Consider the following 24,773-nt stretch of genomic DNA (forward strand, 5'->3'; position numbering starts at 1 on the left):
TGGATGTTGTATACACCCCTAGCTGGGATAGGATAGAATTGGCTGGTATTTCTGAATCTTAGTTATGTTAATTTATATTTAAGTGGAATTCTATTTTATTAGAGAGCTAAAATGTACCGATTTTAAAAAAAATTGTTAGAGATTTGGACTAAAATGAATTTACTGATGGGTTTAAAAGTTAGAATATTGTTTTAAGCCGCTTTTTTGTTGTTAAACATGGGCGGTCCCATTCGATTCTGGGTTGAAATGAACATGAACTAAAAAGTTAATGCTCAAATATTGTTTCTGTTCAGGTTATCTCAAACGAGAAATATTTTAGGATTATCAATGAGAAATTACATTGGCTTTTAATTCAATGCCAAATGGTACATCTCCGGGAGATGATGGGATTATGGTGGAATTTTATAAAAAGATTTAAAATCCGGTTTTCCAAGACTTTGAGGAAGTTCTTCAACAGATATCAAATTCGCAATTGGTCCCAGAATTATTTACTCAAACAATATTTATAGTGATTCTTTTAAAAAGATAAAGATCTGATAAACCAGGTGTCCTATAGGCCCATATCTTTATTTAAAATTGATTATAAGATTTTGACTAAGGTGGTGGCAAATGGATTCACGCAGTATTTACTGAACTTCATTCATATTGATCAAACTGGCTTTATTAAAGGTAAATATTCAACAGACACTGCAGTTAAACAGATTGGTCTGATAAATGTTTCCTAGGAAGAATCCCACCTACCTTTGGTTTTATCATTGCATGCTAAAAAGCCTTTTGATAGAGTAGAATTTTTTTTAAATTAAATTATTGAAAATATTTCAGTTTGTAACAATGTTCATTAGTTGGATTAAGGCATTGTATAAGCAATCTAAGGCAAGAGTAGTGACTAATAGAATTTAATCAGAATCTTTAGTTTGGAGCGATCTACTCGACAAGTGTTTCCTCTGTCACCTGTTTTGTTTGCACTAGTGTTTGAACTTTTAGCATAATTAAAAAAACAAGAAGAGAAAATAAATTGGATTCCATCAGGCTTAATGGAACATAAGATTAGTTTATTTGCAGATGATATATATTTTGGCATATTTGACAAGCCCAAAAGAGACATTGACGGCGTTGAAGGAACAACTGTTACAGTAAGGGAGTTATCTGGCTTTAAAGTGAATTGGAATAAGAGTGAACATCCATTGTTGGAAGCTGATTATACTGAATGTAAAGGTCTAGTAGGATTTAAGTGGTTAAATTGTATTAAATATTTAGGTATTAAAGTGAATAAAATATAAATCAATTAGTAGATTTGACCTACTTGCCATTATTGTCTGTGATAAAAGAATATTCGAATAAATGGAAATATTTGCCATTAACATTGGTAGGAAGATTGGATTGTATAAAAATTTATATATTTCCTACACTCCAACACTTATTTCAGAGTATTCCTTGTAAGGTATCGATGAGGGTTTAAAAGATTTAAATGTGTTGGTGAGGAAATTGTTGTGGAAGGGGAAATTGGCAAGTGTTTCTATGCACAATTTAACTTGGAAATATGAGTTATTATTTTTGTAAATTATTATTATGATTCCTAATTGAAAACTATTAAAAAATGTTTGATTTAGATAGTTTTTTTTTAACTTGGTTACATATTGAATTGAAGAGGACAGAGGGACGATTTAATTTATAAATGCAATAGTAAAACTATTAATAGTCTTAAATTGCAAGTTTTATTTCATTTGATAAAAATGTGGGAATAAGTTAGTAAAACTATGGGACTCTCAGGTGGATTGTCTAAATATACCCCTTTGTTTACGAATAAAGGTCTTCCCTTTATGATTGACAACAACGTCCTTAATATTTGGAACTAGAAATAAATTAAAAGATAAATGACTGTTTTGAGGTGAGTCATTTTTTCACATTAGAAAGGTTGAATAAAAAATATCAAATCCCTAATCATACTTTTTTTTATCTTATTATCAACTTAAATCAATGTTGCATGACTGCTTAGGGAGATGTCTGTATTTAACTAAGGAATTCATTTCGGAAATGTATAAATTGTTGTAACAAAAAATGTCTCAGATTGAATAGCATAAATCGAGACTTAAATGGGAGAAGGATCTGGGAGGTCAGTTCATAATAGATTGTTGGAAGATGATTAATATAGACACTATGACAAAGTTAGTGAATGCAAATTAAAATTTTATGCATCAACTATATTTAACTCCAGAGCGTTGGAAAATATATCAACTGAATGCAACAGGTTTGTGTTTTCAAAGTGATGAGCAAAAAGGTACACATTTGCATTCAGTTTGGTCTTGTTAGAAAGTTAAGTGTTTTTGGACTAGATTCAGAGAGTGATTGCAAGATATATTAAAATTAAGTTTTTGTGTAGATCAAAAGATCTTTTAATTGGGGAAGTTCATGAAATGGCGTTGATTTTTAAATTAGATAAATGTCAAATGGTCTTGTTACAACTAGCTTTGGCAGTAGCAAGAAAAGGGATAGCTGTTTCGTGGAAAGATACAATTGCTTAATTTTCAGAAATGTCATTCAGAAATGAGGTCTTGTATACTGATGGAGAAGGTAAAATAATTTACGGGATAAATATTATGTATTTAAAAAGATTTGAAGCCCATATTTGGATTATTATAATTTGAAAATTTGATGTCAGTGTAGAATGCCGCTGGACATCCTTACCAGATAGTAAATGAATGAGTAATTTTGCTTATCCATTTCAATCTTATCTCTTCATTCTATTTAGGGGGGTAGGTTAATGGATTAGAATTAAGTTAATCGGACGGATAAGGTTTGGAAGGAGGGGAATTTATTTTTTTTTATTTCTTGTTGTGTTTTTTTTATCTGTAACCACGAATGATTATGATAATTGTTTAATATTTTTATTACGTAATTTTGATTATTACCCATTTTTCTAATGAATAAAATATTCTAAAAAAAAAGTAATATCAGACGACCAGAGTCCAATTATCTCACTAGGAGCTCATAAAGTTGAAATCGTGTGACACCCGGGAAAAATGTTCCGCAATCCCAATTGTTTCTGCAGTGAATTTACTGGCGATTGTGATCCTGTCCCGGAGAAAGTGCGGACTTTCCTCTTGCACCGTTCGCTATCTGGTGGCAATGGCCGCGGCGGATAAGCACCTCATCATCACAAAGGACATTCTGAGTCGGCTGAAATATCATTACTTTCCATGGACTTTTCTGGACATGACTCCTGTCTGCAATGCTATGCTTGCGCTGCGAATCGCCACCACCGACTGTTCCGACTGGTTCACCGTCAAGTTCACCTTTGATTGATTTGATGTTAATAGTTTTCAGAAGCTGAAAACCAAATGTTGCACCGGGAAAACTGCGGCTGTGGTTCTGGCAACAACTGGCTTTCTTCTCTGTCTGAAAAACGTACCCATGTATTTCACTTATGAGAAGGGAGAAATTATCGACAATATTTTCTGCTGGTGCGCTGTCAAACAAAGATATTTCACTGAATCAGGATGGGTGAGATTTAAATCTTTAGATGTGACTTTGAATCCTTCTCTCACTTTCATTGTTATCCTGCTCTGTAATGCTCTAACATTCAGATATATTTTAGTGGCTAGTCGGGTACGCCAGGGTCTGACAGATCAGAGTAAAGTGGCACACCGCCCTGAACCGGAGACGGAGAGTCGGGGGAGGTCTGCGATTTTAGTACTCGCTCTTACCTGCAGCCTGATATTCCTGTGGGTGACAAGTATCGTGGACTTCTTCTATTATCAGTCGACAAGAAGCGGATTCGAATTAATTGATTTTTATTTTGTTTTAAACAACGCTGGGTATTTATTGAGGAATGTCAGCTGCTGCACTAATACCTTTATTTACATGGCGACTCAGTCTAGGTTCAGAGAGCAGGAGAAGAACATGGTGAAATATCCTGTCGTCTTCCTCCGTCAGATTATTCATAAAGCCAAACGGAGTTGTCTGCACACGCACATAATCTTTGAATTATCGGGAATGCCAATCAGTGAGCTCAGACGGGAGGTTAGATGCATTTGGTATCCATTTAGGTAAAGCCCGCGATATACACCGACTCGATCCTTGACGGGATCAGGGACATGCAACCATTGACAGAATATGCTCCAGCCGCACAGATATTATAAGCAGCCACACCCAAAATATTATGAGCTGCGTTCTGTACTCCCTATTTTTTTTTATTTTATTTGTGATTTTTCAAAGTCTCTTTCAGACAACAATAGTTTCTTTCAAATCTTTTACATAACGCACTATCAGTTTTTTTACCCTCCTTAGCCCCAACCCCACCCTCACGCCTTAATACAATGTAAATTTACAAGTAAACATCGTACAAATGCGGATGACTTCAACGACCCTTGTGATAAACTGAAGAAATTCTGAAACAAAATCAGGTTATATTAAAACGGGTGTCATCTGCGCCACCTACATTCTCTTTCAGCCGAATTGTGTCCCTGGTGGGAAACGGATTGCTTCATTTCCTTTGTCCCAAATATAATTAGAAGTGATAAATCAATTGAGGAGTATTTGATCAGGAATAAAGAGCATAAAATTAGCTTATTTGCGGATGATGTTATTATATTTTTTAACAAATCCTGATGACTACACCTGCAAAAGGTGCATACAATTGCATATAATGAGTGACCGTGTTAGGGAGCTTGAGCTGCAATTGGATGAACTGAGGATCATAAGGGAAGCAGAGGCAGTGATAGAGAGGAGTTACAGGGAGGCAGTCACCCCGAGAAGGCAGGAGTCAGGGAATTGTGTGACTGTGAGGAAAGGAGGGAGAGCGCCAGTGCAGAGTACCCTTGTAGAAGTGCCCCTCAGCAACATGTATTCGGCTTTGGATACTGCTGGGGGGAACAGCCTATCAGGGATGAGTCGTGGGGGTCAGGTATCTGGCACGGGGCTGCCCCTGAGGTTCAGAAGGGAAAGAAGGATAAGAATAGGATTCTTATAGTTGGGGACTCATTAGTCAGAGGAACAGATAGAAGGTTTGTGGGACGAGATCGGGGATCCAGGTTGATATGTTGCCTCCCTGGTGCCAGGGTCAGGGATATCTCCGATCGAGAACATAGCATTCTGCAAGGGGAAGGAGAACAGCCAGAAGTCGTGGTCCATGTGGGGACCAATGACTTAGTTAGAAGTGGGGATGAGGTCCTGAAACAGGATTATGTAGAATTAGGTAGGAAGTTAAAAAACAGGTCCTCCAAGGTAGTAATCTCTGGATTGCTGCCCGTGACACGAGCTAGTGAGGGTAGAAATAGGAGAATGTGGAGGATGAATGTGTGGCTAAAGAGATGGTGCAGGGGGCAAGGGATAAGATTTCTGGATCATTGAGATCTCTTCTGGGGAAGGTCAGACCTGTACAGGAGGGATAGACTCCACTTGAACTGGAGGGGGACCAATGTGCTGGCAAGCAGATTTGCTAGAGCTGTGGGGGAAGGTTTAAACTAGTTTGGCAGGGGGGTGGGTAACAGAGTGTGAGAGTAGTGTCCAGGGAGTATGGCCATCTAGATAGGAATAAAAAAAAGATAACAAAGGTAGTATGGAGATTATGGTAGAAGGTAAAAAAGAGAATATATGTGACGGTCATTCTCTGAGATGCATATATTTTAATGCAAGAAGCATAATGAACAAGGTACATGAGCTGAGAGCATGGATAGATACTTGGGGTCACGATATTGTGGCAATTAGTGAGACCTGGCTACAGGAGGGGCAGGACTGGCAACTTAATATTCCAGGATACATTTGTTTTAGATGTGATAGATCAGGGGGTAAAAAAAAAGGAGGAGGAGTTGTTCTGCTTGTTAAGGAGGACATTACTGCCGTGAGGTGGCAAGATCGTATGGAGGGATCGACCAGTGAGGCAGTTTGGGTGGAATTGAGGGGTGGAGGAGGCAAGAGGGTGCTAATAGGGGTGTATTACAGATGACCAAAAGGGCCAAGAAAATTAGAGGAACAAATTTTTAGGGAGATAACGTATATGTGTGAACATCTAAGGTAGTGATCATGGGAGATTTTAACTTCCCACACATTGATTGGGATACTCAGACGGTTAGAGGCCTGGATGGGCTGGAGTTCGTTAAATGTGTTCAGGATTGTTTTCTAAATCAGTTAGAAGAAGAACCGACTCGGAACGGTGTAATACTGGATCTCCTGTTAGGGAACGAGCTAGGTCAGGTAGCGGACATTAATGTTGGAGAACCAATTGGGTTTAGTGATCATAATTCTGGTAGTTTTAGGGAAGAGCAAGGAGAGGCCTAAAGTTGAGGTTCTGGATTGGAAAAGAGAAAATTTCGAAGGAATAAGAAGGGAATTGGGGAGTATTGAGTGGGACAGGATATTTTCAGATAAGGATGTTAATGAAAAATGGAGGATATTCATAAAAGAAATTTTGAGGGTGCAGAGTAGTTATGTCCCAGTGTGGATCAAAGGAAAGGCTGGAATTCATCGGGAGGCTGGGTTTTCGAGGAATATTGGAAATTTGGTTAGGAGAAAAAGGGATGTGTACAAGAGGTATAAAGAGCAGGGAGCTGAGAAGTTGAAGGAGGATTACAAGGAGTGTAGAAGGAATCTTAAGAAAGAAATTAGAAAGACCAAAAAAAGGCATGAAGAGGCTTTGGCTGACAGAGTAAAAATAAATCCAAAGGGTTTCTATAAGTACATTAAAAGTAAAAGATTAGTGAGAGATAAAATTGAACCCCTTGTAGATAGCGAGGGTAGGCTGAGTGAGAAGTCAGAGGAAATGGGGGAAATTTTGAATGATTTCTTTGCCTCGGTATTCACTAGGGAAAAAAAATTTTGAACCAGTTGAAGTAAAGAAAAATAGTGGGGACGTAATGAAGCATATAAGGATAACCGAGGAGGTAGTGATGGCTGTGTTAAAAAATATAAAGATGGATAAATCTCCCGGACCGGACAAAATATTCCCTAGGACACTCAGGGAGGCTAGTGGACAGTTAGTGGGGCCATTAACAGAGATATTTAGGATGTCACTGGCCACGGGGTGGTGCCAAAGGATTGGAGGGTGGCGCATGTTGTTCCTCTGTTTAAGAAAGGGTCCAAATGCAAACTTTGGAATTATAGGCCTGTAAGTCTGACGTCTGTGGTGGGCAAGTTGATGGAAAGTGTTCTGAGGGATGCTATTTACAAATTTTTGGAGGTACAGGGATTGATAGGGAGTAATCAGCATGGTTTTGTCAGGGATAGATCATGCTTGACAAACCTAATTGAGTTCTTCGAGGGGGTGACAAACAAGGTTGATAAAGGGAAAGCTGTGGATGTTGTCTATTTGGACTTTAGTAAGCTTTTGACAAAGTTCCCCACAGGAGGTTAGGAAAAAAGGTGGAGGCATTAGGTATAAATAAAGAGGTAGTGAAATGGATTCAGCAGTGGTTGGATGGGAGGTGTCAGAGAGTAGTGGTAGAAAATTGTTTGTCCAATTGGAGGCTGGTGACTAGTGGAGTTCCTCAGGGTTCGGTCCTGGGTCCACTATTATTTGTTATATCTATTAACGATCTGGATATTGGGGTGGAGAATTGGATAAGCAAGTTTGCAGATGACACAAAGATTGGTGGTGTTGTGGACAGTGAGGTAGATTACCATAGATTAAAAGGTGATTTAGGAAGGCTGGAGGTGTGGGCTGAAAAATGGCTGATGGAATTTAATACAGATAAATGTGAGGTGCTACATTTTGGAAAGGCAAATTTAAATAGGTCATGTACATTGAATGGTAGACAATTGAGGAGTGCAGAGCAACAAAGTGATTTAGGAGTTATGGTAAATAGTACCCTCAAGGCTGATACTCAGGTAGATGGTGTGGTGAAGAAGGCATTTGGAATGTTGGCCTTCATAAATCGGAGTATTGAATTCAAGAGTAGGGAGGTTATGATGAAATTGTAAAAGGCATTGGTGAGGCCAAATTTGGAGTACTGTGTACAGTTTTGGTCACCAAATTATAGGAAAGATATAAACAAAATAGAGAGAGTGTAGAGAAGGTTCACGAGAATTTTGACAGGATTTCAGGGTCTGAGTTACAGGGAAAGGTTGTGCAGACTGGGCTTTTTTTCTCTGGAGCGTAGAAGATTGAGAGAGGACTTGATAGAGGTGTTTATGATTTTAAAAGGGACGGACAGAGTAAATGTGGATAGGCTTTTTCAATTAAGAGTGGGGGAGATTCAAACTAGAGGACATGGTTTAAGATTGAAGGGAGAAAATTATAAGGGGAACATGAGGGGAAATTTCTTTACGCAGAGGGTGGTGGGAATGTGGAATGAGCTTCCGGCAGACATTGTCGAGGCGGGATCATTGGTTACATTTAAGGAAAAACTGGATCGTTACATGGATAGGAGGGGACTAGAGGGGTATGGACCGGGTGCTGGTCAGTGGGACTAGGAGGGTGGGGATTTGTTACGGCATGGACTAGTAGGGCCGAACTGGCCTGTTCTGTGCTTCAAGTGGTTTTATGGTTATATGGGTATATGGTTATTGTTGAACTAGTTGAATATGAGATTAATAGAATATGGATTCGTATGGGGTTATAAATTTAACGTTAATAAATGTGAGGTGAAGCCTTTTGGATGATATGGATTATTCTCAATGTAAACGTTTGGCAGAATTGAAGTTGCAACAAGAAGAAATTAAATATTTCGGAATGAAATTTGATGGAAATATATATAACCTATTGAAGTTAAATTATTCTCCGCTATTGAAAAAGATAGAAGAAGTTCTGTAAAGTTGGAAATATTTACCAATAACGTTAATAAGATGTGTGAATTATATTAAGAATAATACATTTCCAAGAATTCTATATTTGTTTCACTCGTTACACATCCATGTGCCAGAAACATTTTTTTGAGAGTTTGAATAAAATTCTTAGAGAATTTATTTGGAAAGTTAAAATGTCAAGAATTGTTTTTGAAAGGTTAACATTGAAATTTGATCACAGAGGGCAAAAATTACCGAATTTTGAAAATTATTACAAAACAACTCATTTAAGGGTTTTGTCATCTTGTTATCAAAAGGGTGAGAAAGCACCTTTGGTTCAGATTGAAATTAACAAATTGGAGAAGCTATCCCAGAAAAAAATGTTGTAAAAATGGAATAGTGAACTGTTTAAATGAAATATGGATGTACCAATTTTAAAACTTTTATTTAAAATATAAAATGGGATTCATATGGAGAGACGGATTAAAAACTTAACTACCTAGAATGTTGATGAACAAAATTAACATTCCTTTCACTTTGAATAATTATTTATATTTTAATTGGTACAGTTAAGGAATATAGAGGATAAAATATTGCTTTATTTTTATTTTTTTAACTTTAGTGAAAGAATATTAATATAATATACAAAATGATACAATTTTTTAATTTTGTCAATTAACATCATGTTTTAAAAAATGAATCAGGAATAGATTTGTGACTCCCAGAACAAAGTCAACTTGAATGTATAATGACAAATATTATCAATAAATTTATTACCAACATATATATAACATTTCAAGGAACTAAAAGAAAACAAATGTATATATAAATCAAAATTACGTTGGATGTTTAATTATATAAATTCAGGAGGCAATATGATAAAAAATGTGCCAAGAGTTTTTTACAAATACAGTTAATGCTAGATATTAAATGGTTCAATATAATTGTATTCATCAATGATATTACATTCCACATAAATTGAATGGACCAAATGCTAATTATCCAGGTAAATATTTTCGATGTAACAAGGAAATAGGGACCTTTTTATACCCTAAAGCAATTAATTTCGTTACACTAGTCATATATTCTCCTTGAGAACCTTCCCCCACGGACTCTTAATTTTATATAATCCTTGTTTAATTATCTTTTCCTACAATGTGCAATAGAAAATAGGTGATGGAGTAGGCCAATTTTCCCTTCTAGCCAGCACAACCATTTATCGGATCATGGCTTATCTTTCCCTTTTAATAACCAAACCCAGCCTTTTCCCCATAACGTTTAATTCCCCTGCCCACAAGAGCCTTATCCAAGTCTTTCTTAAATTTATCCAACGAATCCGCCCCCACTACCCTCTGTGGCAATGCATTAATCTGACCTACAGGTCAATGGTTAAAAAAAGGTCCTAATTTCTGTGTTAAATGGCCTTCCCTGTATTTTTAAACTATGCCCTCTTGTCATAGTCTCACGCATCGTTGGGAACAATTACTCTGATTTCAACTATGTCAAGCCCTTTAATAATCCTAAATACCTCAATCATGTTACCCCCTCCCCCTTCTAAACTCCTTCTCACACAATCCAATTCTTTCTAATCTATCCGCATATGACAATTCTGGCTTCCTGGGTACTAATCTTGTAAACCTGTGCTGCTATCCCTCTATAGCAAGTATGTCCTTTCCTAAATAGGGGGACCAGGATTGGACACAATACTCCAAGTGAAGTCTCACGAGGGCTCTGTACAACTGCAGGAGGGTTTCACTAGTCTTATTCTCCAATCCCCTCTATATGAAAGCCAACATACCATTCGCCTTCTTTACTGTTGCTGAACCTGCACACTAGTTTTCAATGACTGGTGAACAAGTATGCCCAGATCCATTTACTTTACCCCACTCCCGAGTTTAATACCATTGAAATAATATTCTGCTCTTTTGTTATTGCCTCCAAAATGGACAACCTCGTATTTACGCACGTTAAACTTCATCTGCCATCTTTACGCCCACTTCCTTAACCTGTACAAGTCCCCTTGAAATTTCCTGGCATCCTCCTCGCTCTTTATACTACCACCCAGTTTATTGTCATCTGCGAATTTGTATATTTATTTATTAATCCCCTCATCCGAATCATTCACATACATGATAAGCAACTGAGGGCCCAACACTGACCCCTTTGGGACCCATTTATCACAATCCATTTTTTTCCTATTTCTCAACCAATTATCTATCCATGACAGCACCGATATCATGCACCTTGATTTTGCAAACTAGCCTCCTGTGTGGGGTATTATCGAAGGCTTTCTGAAAGTCCAAGTACACCACAACCACTGGCACTACCGGGTCCACCCTTCTTGGTACGTCCTGGAATAATCAGGAGATTAGCCAAGCAAGATGTTCCTTTAAGGAACCCATGCTGACAAGCACTTATACTAGTATTCCTTCATATGCATTAGGCTATTTATACTTAAATGACGGATTCGAATATGTTCCCCACCACCGATCCCAGGTTGACTGGTCTATAATTTCCCATATTCTCTCTCGCGCCCTCTTAAAAAGTGGTAAAACATAATTTACACTACAGCCTGCAGTCACTACCCCAAAATCTGAAGAATTTTGGAACATGTCAACTGGTGCTTCCACAATTTCTAAAGCAAACTCTCTAACCACCTCAGGTGCAGCCAAACAGGCCCGCGGGACTTATCAGGCCTCATTTCTAACAATTTGCTCACAACCACCTGCTTCTAGATCTGAATATCCATATAATTCTGTTTCCCTCGCTAATTTCACAAGTCTCTAGATACTGCTTGACTCTTACCTCTTATCTGATCATAACCTATATCTTCCTTGGTGAAAACAGAAGCAAATTATTTGTTAAATTCCTCGGCCATTTCCATGTTCCCATTGATAATTTCACCTTTCTCCGTTTTCAAGGACCAATTTTGGCCCTAACAAATTTCTTCCTTTTTAACATGACTGAAGAATCCTTCGGTATCACAACTTTATATTACTTACAAATTTACTCGTGTACCTCATTTTCCTCTCCAGAATGACTTTCTTATTTTCTCTCTGCTGTTTATTAAAGGCATACCAATCTTTTCATCTCCCTCTCTGCTTTGCCACTTCATACTTATTTCTCTTAGACCTGATACTGCAGAAGATCTCCATTGACGGACACGGTTTCAATTTGCTCTTCCTCGAGCTTTACTTCCTCTGTGGGATGAATATATTCTTAATCCTGTGAAAAATGTCTAGGAATACCTGCCATTTCTGCACAGTTCTCCTCCCATCTAGAATGTCCTTCCATTTTATTTTGGCTAACTCCTCCCTCATAGATGTAAAGTCACTATTATTTAGCTGTAGCACTAATGTTTATGACTTCTTTCATCTACCTTTCAATTTGCAAATTAAAATTAATCATATTATGGTCACTAATACTTAATGGCACCCCTACCTCAAGCTCCCTTATTAACTCCATGTCATTGCACAGTATCATGTCCTGAATTTACTTCCCACTGGTAGGTTCTGTCACAGGCTGCTCCAAGAATGTATCTCAGAGACATTCAGTTAACCCATTCTCCAGCTTTCACACATTTACTTGATTTTCCCAGTCGACTTGCAAGTTGAAGTCACCCATAACTACTGTATCACTACCAATCTGACATGCCATTTCTAATTCTTTATTTCTGCTGTTTCACACATTACAGCCACTGTTCAGAGGTTTTCCTATAATCCCCATAATGGTTCTTTTGCCTTCACAATTTCTCAACTCTATCCAAAGAGAGCCTACTAAACCTGATTTAATTTATTTCCTTTTCATGACCTGAATGTCATTCTTCACCAACAGAGAAACCCACCTCCTCTACCTAACTTTCCATCTTTTTGATAAGTCATATAGCCTGGAACATTACTTCCCCAATCATATCCCTCCTGCAGCCATGTCTCCGTAACTCTGATAAAATCATAACCTTCAATGTCCATTTGCGCCTCAAGCCCATCCATTTTAATCCTTATACTCTGTGCTTTCTTATACAATACCTTGAAACTGTACCACCCTGCTCTCTCCAATTTGCTACCAGACACTCTCTCTAAAATTCTCCTATCCCTCTTTGGTCCGTCCAGTTTTGAGAGTTCATAGTCTATTGGAACTACCCCTATGTTCTCCTTTCCATCCATTTCCCTATCAGTCTGCTTCCCCTCCCCTGCCAATTCAGTTTAAAACATATTATTATGGTATTATATTTTATTATATATCATATATTTTATATAATATATATAATAAATATATATAATTTAAAACATAATTGTTAAACTTTGTTGCATATATAAGTATATATATATATATATATATATGCCTCCTTTGGATTTAGGTGCAACCCATCCATCCTGCAATTGTCTTGTCTCCCCAGAACAAATCACAATGATCCATGAATCAGAAACCTTTCACGTTGCACCTATCCTGCAGCAATATATTTAACTTCCTAATTTACTTTACATTTTCCCCCTTCCTGCACGCAGCACAGATAGAAACCTTGACATTATAATCCTGGATATTCTGCTTTTTATTCTCCGACCTAGCTCACGGTACTCACTCTTCAGGATCACCTCTCATAATTTGTAAATGTCAATGCTACCCTCCTGTACCTGAATATCCAGTTGCTCACATACTCCTCACAGAATATAATGAACACTGCCTGAGATATCCCACAGTCTGGCTCCTGGAAGGCAACATACCATACGGAAACAATTGTCAGGTTCGCAGAACTAATGTCTCTTCCTCCGATGATGTAGTCCTCAATGACCACCTTGTCCCTCTTCCCTCCACACTGCACCCATGGCTCCCTTGACACAATATCAGACTGGCCATCTTCAATAAAATCATCCAACACAATATATTTGTCGCTAAGAGGAGTAGCCAGTAGTGTGCTCTCCACTGACTGAGCAACCTTCCTCCCAACTTTGACAGCAGTCCACTTACATGACTGCCCAATCTGGGGGTTAACCACCTGCTTGAAAGTAATTTCAATAACTTCATGACTTTCCCTAATAAGCCTCAGATCATCAGGTTATAACTCCAGTACTTTAATTAGATATTGAAATAGTTATGTTCCGGTACACCCCTTGCATGCATTCACTGTGGGGAGGGTAAAGGTCCTATCACTTGCCTCCTCACTTTCACTGATGAGCAATTGTTCCTCAAGATGGAGCCACATCACAAAACTGGTATCTAAGGAAATAGTGACCTATTGAAAAAATAATTAATTAATTAATTCATTAGTCCTGGCCCAGAAAAATGCACTTGGAATAATATCTCTTGCCTGCTCACCTCTTCCTTCCACTGCTTCCTCGTGTGTTTGAACAGTCCCCAGGCAGAGACATCTTATAGGCCATACATTCCCGACAGCCTCTCCTCCTCGCTCCTCTAACGGTCACCTCAAATTCCCTCCCCTCCAGACTCAATCAACAGGTCCCTATTAAGTGCCTGAAAAACGACACCTTACCTTCCCTCCTCTTTACACTTTACTCCCTTCCTCACCGGAGTTTACTTTAGGCCCAGTAAATGCCTTTAGAATAAGATCTCTTAACTGCTCACATCTTCCTTCGTCTGGTCCCTCGAGTGTTTGAACAGGTCCCAGGCAGAGGCTTTTTATGGGCCATACATTCCCGACAGCCTCTCCTCCTCGCTCCTCTAAAGGTTGCCTCAAATTCCCACCCCTCCCGACTCCATCAACAGGGCCCTAGGTAAGTGCCTGAAAAACGACACCTTACCTTCCCTCCTCTTTACAATTTACACTTTACTCCCTTCCTCTCCCTACTTTAATTTAGGCCCAGAAAATTCCTTGAGAATAACATCACTTACCTGCTCAACTCTTCCTTCCTCAGCTGAAACAGGCACCGGTCAGGCCCTGCATGCATCTCAGAAATAAACGCTTATTTCCCACTACCAACAATTAAAATCTCAAATTTAATTTAGTTAGCCCAGGTAATATCAAATCCTGTCCAAATATTTCCATTAATAACACATGTACTTAATAATAGGCAAATAAAGGACTTGGTAATATCCCAATTTTTTCTCTGTCTAGCAAAAGAAAGAAACGCACCTGCGTCAAAACAATCCTCTACCAATATAATGCCCTTCAATTCACAAGCTTTCATATAGGGATTATTCACCGAGAAAGAATATACTTTATTCCGACATAACGGAGTCTTAACTGATTTTTTTTAATCCCATATATCAATCACGTTTATACCAGATCACCATCAAATACCTCAGTGCTACCAACTTATACTATTGTAAATAATAGGTATTCCAATTGATGTGCTTTAAATTCAGAAATCTCTGCCAATTCAATGTTGGCCCATATTGGATGATAGTCAATATCAAACATGCTATTAATGAATTTAAATTGTGCTGCTTCATAATAATTCTGAAAATTTGGTAATTGAATTTCTCTTAACTCATATCTCCATGTCAATGTTTGTAAAGAGATTCTTAATAATTTGTCTTTTCCATAAGATAATTGCTCTGCCGCATTTAATTCCTTGAAAAGTTATTTGGTATTGAACGAGGAATAGATTGGAAATGGTATTGAATATTAGAAAGTATATTCATTTTAATGTAATTTACTCATCATATTAAAGTTAAAGGTGAGTCCTTCCATCTATTCAAATCAAATTTAATCTTATTTAATAGTGGTACGTAATTTAATTTATATAAACTTTGATGGACAATATTCACTGTTATTCCTAAATATTTAAATTTATAACATAACTAACATTTTGTAATATGTTTACAATATGAATAATCCTCATAAGAAATTGATAATATCTCGGTCTTATCCCAGTTAAATTTATAAATAGGCATTACTTCATATTGTCTCAAAAGTTTCTAAAGTTTCCCCAGGGAGATTCTAGGATGTTTTAAATATATTATCAGCTCATCAGCAAACATGTTAATTTCATACTCTTCCTTACCAACTTTAATTCCCTTAATATTAGCATCCTGTTTAATAACTTGAGCCAATGGTTCTATAACCAATACAATTCGACCGTTGACGATGGGCTGCCCTGTCTACATGATCTAGCAAAGTAAATGCAGATGGCAACTGTCCATTTGTCACCACCCAAGCAGAAGTATTTTTATATAAAGTATTCACACAACCAATAAAGAGTGGTCCAAATTTAAATCCTTCTCACACTTTAAATAAATAATATCACACAACATGATCAAAAGTATTTTCAGTTTCAAATGCTATTATCATTGGTTGCATTAGTTGCTTTCTTGATGCATTAATTATTGTAATCAATTTAACTATATTATCGGCTGGATATCTAATCTTAATAAAGCCGTTTTGATCTACATGTACCAATTGTGGTAAATATTTGGCAGATCTATTAGCTAATACCTTAGCTACAATTTTGTAGTAAAGAAATCGGTCTATATGAGAACACTTTCAGAGGATCTCTGTCTTTCTTTGGAATACCTGTAATTAACACCCTAGAGAAAGACTCCGAGAACAAACCTATTTCATTAGCTTGCTTCAACACATCTGTAAACCGAAGAAGTAATATATCATTGAATTATTTATAAAACTCTATTGTAAATCCATCTTCTTCGTGATATTTCCCACTGGGCATAGCTTGTAAAACTCCCTTCAGCGCTGGATCAGTAAAAAATCTAGCAAATTCTTTCACATATCTATCATTCAAAGAATGTAAATCTAAATTAGCCAGAAAATATTCTATTCGTTTATTATCTTGAACTATCTCAGAACCATATTATACTTGATAGAATGAACGAAATTAATCATTAATCTCCTGGGGTTATAGATAACCATCGAATATGTCCTTATTTCATTTATTTTCCTGGAAGTTTGGTCAGTCTTTGACTGGCAGGCCAATATTCTTTGGGCTCTTTCTACTAACTCATAATAAAGTTGTTTAGATCTTTGTATTATTTTCTATCTATTTATATATTTGCAATGTGTTATAACGTAATTTCAATCTTGATAAATGTGGCTTTTTATCTTCATTCCAATTTCATTGTAACTCTTCTCTAAATCCTTTATGATCTTTTCAAAATTTTGACTCTCTGACAAATATTGCTTCTTGACCTTGGAAGAATAACTAATAATCTGACCTCTTAAATACGCTTTCAGAGCAACCCATAAAATAAACTTACTTTGTACTGCATCCTCATTTGATTGCAAAAAGAATATAATATGATCATTAACATAATCAATAAACTCAGGTCTTTTATTAGTTGCATGTCATTGAATCTCCAAAGATAAGCAGTTGCTATAACCTCAGAACCCATAATTGAAATAAATGATAATGAATGATCAAATAAAATCCTGTTTTTATATTCAGCATGAATATTTCTACCTTGTAATTGTGTCGATACTAGTAATGAATCAATTAGAGAAAAGGAATCACATCTTGCAGAATGAAATGAAAAGTTGCTCTCTGTCGGATTCAATCATCTGCAAATTTCAACATGATTCAAATTCTTTTATTAACACTGCCAAACGCTTCGCCATTTTTGTTTTCTTCAAAGTTTTTGGAGATTTATCTAATAAAGGATCCAAACAACAATTGAAGTCACCACCTACTAAAATATTCTCATTCGCCTGATTCAAATTAAAAAAAATGTTTCAGTTGCAAGTTATTCATCATATTCCCTCAGAGAATAAATATTCATCAATGTCCAAGCTTCTGAAAATATTTTACAATTCACCATCCACATTCTCCCAGCATTGGTAGAGAATAATCCAACATAAAAGGTATCTTTTTACGTTCTAAAATGTGTACCCCTCTAGCTTTAGAAAGGCAATGCAATAACCTGTCCTATCCCATCTCTTTACAACTTTGAATTTTCATTCACAATCAAATGGGTATATTGTAAGAAAGCAATATCATCCTTTATCTTTATATCGTTTCCTTTTACTCTGGTGGTTAAGCACTTTAACATTAAAATTTGCAAAGTTCAGATTATTTATTTTATCCCCCAAGAGTGGCATCATTCATTGTAAACAATAAGGCAAATAAAAAGGCTCTTTTAAAAACATAAAAATAACAAGCAAAATAAACAATTAAAATTAATTTCAAAATATTAAGAAGAACACATAAAACAGAAAAAACACTCAAAAAATAAATTACCACCTTAGTAGTACCTCTGTCAATTAACCAGTTGTTGCCAATACCACTAGTTGCAGATCTCCTTGGAAGTTTCAGAGTCATCCATCTCCTCCAAACAGATCTCCATAAGAAATATACAATTTTGTGACATTTTGTCCACTGATTGCACTCCACGATCAGCTTGGCCATCTCTTTCTATGTCAATCACTCGTTGAGTTTCATGCATTTTCTTCCCATTCGCATTCCCATCCCTGCCCTGATAAACATTCACCATAGACTGCTTCTGCACATCATGGCTTGACTGATAACTGGCAGAGAATTGACAAAGGTTAAAGCATCAAAATAATTCTGAAAACATTGAGCCTGAAAATTCTCATAGAACACCTTCAATTTTTTTTAACTTCATTTATTCGCTCAAGATGCAGGTAATAAGTAACATATTTACCAATAAACTAAACATGAATATTACATTTTATATTTTATATAAAAGAAAAAAAAAGTAAGAGAAAAAAAAGAACCCCCCCCCCCTTTCATCGAACTCTCCTAAGGAGAGCCATGAAAAATAATAAAGAAAAATGAAGCATACATATTAAAATCTAATCAATATAAATCAAAATGTAAATATTCTGAATATAACAACCACTTAATAAGAAAAAGATTGTAATTATCACGTGAAACATGTGTATTTTTTCCATTATTAAATAATATTTAATCTCATTATACCACCTATTAATATCAATCATATTTCTATCCTTCCACGTACTAGCAATTCCTTTCCTTCGCTACAGATAATGCTAAATATACAAAAGCAAGTTGAAATTTATCTAATTCCAGACCTTGCAAAGGTTGCAAAATAACTAATAGAAATACCGTCGGGTCTAAAGGTACTTTAATCTTATACAGATATTCTAAAAAACAACTGAATTTCTTCCAAACCGATTGTATATGTATACATGACCAAACCACATGAAAAAAAAGTTCCAACCGTGTTACCACATCTAAAACACAAATCTGATTCATGAAAACCATATTTTTTTAGTTTTTCAGGTGTTAAGTATAATTGATGTAAAATGTTATAATTAATCATTGTGTAATGGGCATTTATCAGTCTAGTTACAGTATCATAACAAATATCTGACCAATCATACTCGGAAAAAATAAAACCAATCTCCACTTCCCATTTAGCTTTTGATTTATCCCAACCCTTTTTATCCATACCATCCGGTAACATTTGATACGTAACTGAAATATATCCCTTCTCTGGTACATTCGTAAGAAAAGTCACAAATTTAGCCATTTCAGGTAAAATCATATCTCTACCAAACACATGCTTTACCAAAGATCGAATTTGATAATAAAGAAACAAATAATTCTTATAAATACCAAAATCTTCCCTCATCTGATTAAAAGATAAAAACTTACCCTCTTTAAAACAATCTCCCAAATTTTCCACAACTTTTAATCTCCAATGTAATAAACTCCAATGATGTATTGAGAAAGGAATAAGTTGATTATTATACAAAGCCGACAATTCACCACTAGAACCTATCAATGTCTTTTTCTTCGTCCATAATTTCATTACATTTTTTAATAAGGGCATATTATGTTGCTGTAACAAATTTACATTCTATCTAAACAAAAATTGATGTATTTCAAATTCATAAATATATGGCATCTCAATTTTGGTCCAACTAGGGGGCCATTCCGAATCCAACAATGAACTAATAAATTTAAATTGGGCTCCTTCATAAATGATTTCGAAAATGTGGCAACCGTAATCCCCCTAGGTCATATTTCCAAGTTAATTTATTCAATGCTACTCTTGAAAATTTACCTCTCCATAAAAAAACTCCCTAACCATGTTATTCAAATCATGAAAAAAAATAGTGTCAAGTAAATACAGAACAGATTGAAATAAATATTGTATATGTGGGAAGATATTTATCTTAATTATACATATTCTACCTAATAAATTAATAGGTAGATCTTTCCATTTAATCAAATCAGTCTTAATTTTTTACATTAACGGAACTTAATTTAATTTATATAAAAATTGATAATGGACATCCAAAATTACACCCAAATACTTAATTCGATCTGTCCCTTTCAAATTAAGAATATTCGTATAAGATGAATAATCTCCTTCACTCACCGGTAATATTTCACTTTTAGCCCAATTAACTTTATTTTCAGAAAGACATCCATATTGCATCGAACATTCCTTCAAATGCAAAAGTGATTGAGCTGGATTTGTCAGGTACACCAATACATCATCAGCAAATAAATTAATTTATATTACTCATCTAAAGCTTTCATACTATGTATCTTTGTATTATGTCTTATCAACTGAGCCAAAGTTTCGATCACTAATGCAAATAAAGCTGGTGATAAAGGACAACCTTGATGAGTAGATCGGGTCAGATTAAACAGTTCTGAAATCAAACCATTTGTCAGTACTCTAGCTACCGATTTACTATCTTTTTCTTTGGTTTGGCTTCGCAGACAAAGATTTATGGAGGGGCAAATGTCCACGTCAGCTGCAGGCTCGTTTGTGGCTGAAAAGTCCGATGTGGGACAGGCAGACACGGTTGCAGCAGTTGCATGGGAAAATTGGTTGGTTGGGGTTGGGTGTTGGGTTTTTCCTCCTTTGCCTTTTGTCAGTGAGGTGGGCTCTGCGGTCTTCTTCAAAGGAGGTTGCTGCCCGCCGAACTGTGAAGCGCCAAGATGCACGGTTTGAGGCAATATCAGCCCACTGGCAGTGGCCAATGTGCCAGGCACCAAGAGATTTCTTTAGGCAGTCCTTGTACCTCTTCTTTGGTGCACCTCTGTCACAGTGGCCAGTGGAGAGCTCACCATATAACACGATCTTGGGAAGGCGATGGTCCTCCATTCTGGAGATGCGCAGTTGTATCTTCAGCATGGATTCGATGCTGTCGGCCTCTGCCATCTCGAGTACTTCGATGTTAGGGATGAAGTCGCTCCAATGAATGTTGAGGATGGAGTGGAGACAACGTTGGTGGAAGCATTCTAGGAGCCGTAGGTGATGCTGGTAGAGGACCCATGATTCAGAGCCGAACAGGAGTGTGGGTATGACAACGGCTCTGTATACGCTAATCTTTGTGAGGTTTTTCAGTTGGTTGTTTTTCCAGACTCTTTTGTGTAGTCTTCCAAAGGCACCATTTGCCTTGTTGAGTCTGTTGTCTATCTCGTTGTCAATCCTTGCATCCGATGAAATGGTGCAGCTGAGATAGGTAAACTGGTTGACTGTTTTGAGTCTTGTGTGCCCGATGGAGATGTGGGGCGGGGGGGCAGGTAGTCATGGTGGGGAGCTGGCTGATGGAGGACCTCAGTTATCTTCAGGCTGACTTCCAGGCCAAACAATTTGGCACTTTCTGCAAAACAGGACTTCAAGGGCTGAAGAGCTGGCTCTGAATAGGCAACTAAAGCGGCATCATCTGCAAAGAGTAGTTCACAGACAAGTTGCTCTTGTGTCTTGGTGTGAGCTTGAAGGCACCTCAGATTGAAGAGACTGCCATCCGTGTGGTACCAGATGTAAACAGTGTCTCCATTGTTGAGGTCTTTCATCTAGCTACTGGTTTACAATATAAAGCCTTAAACAAACCAGTAAAAAAAGGACCAAACTTAAAGTTCACCAAAACTTTGGAAGAAAATTCCACTAAACTCTATCAAACGCTTTTTCGGCATCTAAAGATATCACCATCGGATAGTCTGGGGATTGTTGAAATCTATTAATCAAATTAATCACACGTAAAATATAATCCGAGGCATATCAATTCTTTATAAAACCGGATTGATCCATGTGAATCAACCTAGTTAAAAACTTAGCCAATCTATTCGCTAAAATTTTGGCTATAATTTTATAATCTACATTCAAGAACGAAATCCGTCTATATGAAGATACTTTCAAAGGATCTCCGTCTTTATTTGGAATTACCATAATTAAAGCACTAGAACAAGACTCAGGTAATTCATAATGTTTGCCAACCTTACGTAGTACATCTCCAAACACTATAGAGAGGCCATCGTAAAATAAATTATAAATTTCGACAGAAAGTCCATCATCACCAGGCGATTTACCATTCAGCATTTCCATCATAGCCATCTTAATTTCCGAGTTAGTAAATGGTGCTTCCAACTCCTGTATATCTACATCCTCTAAGGTCGGTAAGTTCAACTGTGATTAAAAAAATCAATCAATCCGTTTTCTTGTTCTCTATCAGATAAATAAAACTTTTTATAAAATGAACAAAATTCATCATTAATCTCAGGAGGTTTATACGTAATAAGCCAATTCCGTCTAAAAGCATTAATAATCCTCGAAACCTGTTCTTTCTTTAATTGCCATGCCAATACCTTGTGTGCTTTCTCTCCCCATTCAAAATATCTTTGTTTAGTCCTGTTAATCATACAATCAAATTGATAAGATTGCAAAGTATTATATTCCAGTTTCAACCTAGACAATTCTATTTTCTGATCTTCTGTATAGTCTCTCTGAAATTCCTTTTCTAACTCACTAATCAGTTTTTCTAATTCAAGACTCTGACTTAATCGATTCTTTTTCATTTTAGCAGTGTACCTAATTATTCCTCCTCTTAAATAAGCTTTCATAGCATCCCATACTACAAATTTACTTTGGACAGCATTAGAAATTTATTTCAAAAAAAATTAATATGTTCTTTCAAAAAAATCAATATGTTCCGTATTTTTTAACAACACTGTATTAAATCTCCAATGATAAGCCACTTGAACTTTTTCAGAAGTTATATCAGTAAAGTATAACAAATAATCATCCGAAATCACCCTACCTTTATATTCCACTTGTTGTATTTTCCCCTGTAAATGTGCTTATACTAAATTAAGTCAATCATTGAAAATGATTCAGGTCTAGCTGAATAAAAAGAGAAACCCTTCTCTGTTAGATTAAGATGTCTCTAAATATCCACTAAGCTTGAACCTGAACTGCCATTTTAGATTTAACTTACTTCGGGGACTTATCTAATAATGGTTCCAAAACCCAGTTAAAATCACCACCAATTTAAACATTCTCATTAGCCTGACCCAGACATAAAAATGCATCAGAAATAAATGTTTCATCATCTTCATTTCGGCCATAAATATTAGGTAGAGTCCAACATTCACTAAAAATCATATAGTTTAACTTAAGAACACAACCTGCCTTTTCCTCCATTGATTGTAATTCAAAAGATAAATTCTTGGTATCAAAATTGCTACACATTTAGCCCTGGAATTAAATGAATAAGAATATGCATGTCCTACACAATCCCTTTTCAATTTCATACTTTATTTGACATTCAGATGTGTTTCTTGTAAAAAAAAGCGATATCAATTTTCATTTTCTTAATATATGCCAAAAAAGGTTTACGCTTAATCGCACTGTTTAAACCTCGAACATTGAAAGTAGCAAACTTCAACTTTCACATACCTACTACTATAACTCAAAACTAATAATATCAATATATAAAAACTCAGATCAACCTAAATAGGCCCTCCAATAGGAGAAAAAGTCTAAATAAAATGGAAATTAAAAAAAAAGTAAAAGGAACCCCCCCCCCCAAAATAAAACAAAATGTAGTAACCCTAAACAAAACTTGGGTGTGGATCACCCACCAGTGGCTGATGTCTAATAGAACATAGAGCAAATCTCTCCCTCCACAGCCAAACAAAGATTAACAATAAGATATCATAATGACATAAAAAAAGTTAAAAAAAAGTTATTCTATTCATCCAAGCGATTCCATTTCAAGAGAAGTTGGACACTTTCCATTCCCATTTCTTCCATTTCTACCATTTATATGGGAACATAGGAACACAATCCTCACAAGATGTTTCTGCACATATTTTAACTGTATCCAGTTCCAAACTGAGCCTTTGAGACATTTAATTCAGCGTAGGCTGAAATGATAAGGCTTAGCTGTTTACATTGTAATTCAGAAAAGCTCAGCCTTGCTTTCTCTTGCGTAGTGGCAGAACCAGGTAACTGCAGCTCCTGCTGCATCTCAACAATAGACAGTTTAACAGTTTTACTGCGGGTTTGGACTCCCAGCGACGGCACCCCGACTTCCTCAGGGGGCCGACGCTGTTCCCACCCCCCCCCACCCCCCGCCGCAACCCGTTGTTGCTTCAAAAACTCACGGAAAAGATCAAGATATTCAGGTTGGAACACTTCCTGGTGCATTTCAAGCAATGGAGTCGTCTTCATGTGTGCCCCCTCCATTGAAGTCGGCAGGCTGCCAGAATCGGGATTCACATCGGGAGCATATGCACATTCACCTGAGAACGGGTAAGTCCAGCGATGTCCTTCTCCTGGTGAGCAGTAGTCATTTTTTTTTTTAATCAGCTCCCACAGGCAATCTTTGCGATTTAGGGAAGGAAGAAAGGAAACTTGAACCTGCAGCAGGCTGCTTAGGCACTAAATCTTCAACACTCCGAAAATGTTGTTTCTTCTGGACTTGAGGTTTTATCATTTTACAATTAATGGCCATAACAGTTCCTTAATACTTTTTTTAAAATTTAAACTTGAAAACAGAGAGTTAAAAACGGGTTCTTAGAAGTCTGTCCAGAGAGGTCGAGATTACACGTCAAGACTCTACGCCATCTTGCCACGCCCCCCTAGAACACCTTCAATATTGCCAGGATCTAAAAGCTGTTCTTCTGCAGTACCATTTTAGTAGGATTAAACTCTTGACACCTAATAATATTTTGACTCAAATCAGCATTAAAAAAAATTATTGCCTGAATCATCAAAGGACTGTTCCTTCAATATCTTCTGAAAGACCTACCATCTTAATATTATTACGACGACTTTGATTTTCCAATGAATCATTTTTTTCTAAAATTCACTTTTCTGAATATCCCACCCAATAATGAATGTTCAATATAATCCATCCT

Source organism: Narcine bancroftii, chromosome 4 (genome assembly GCF_036971445.1).
Source record: "Narcine bancroftii isolate sNarBan1 chromosome 4, sNarBan1.hap1, whole genome shotgun sequence".
Taxonomy (NCBI): Eukaryota; Metazoa; Chordata; class Chondrichthyes; order Torpediniformes; family Narcinidae; genus Narcine; species Narcine bancroftii.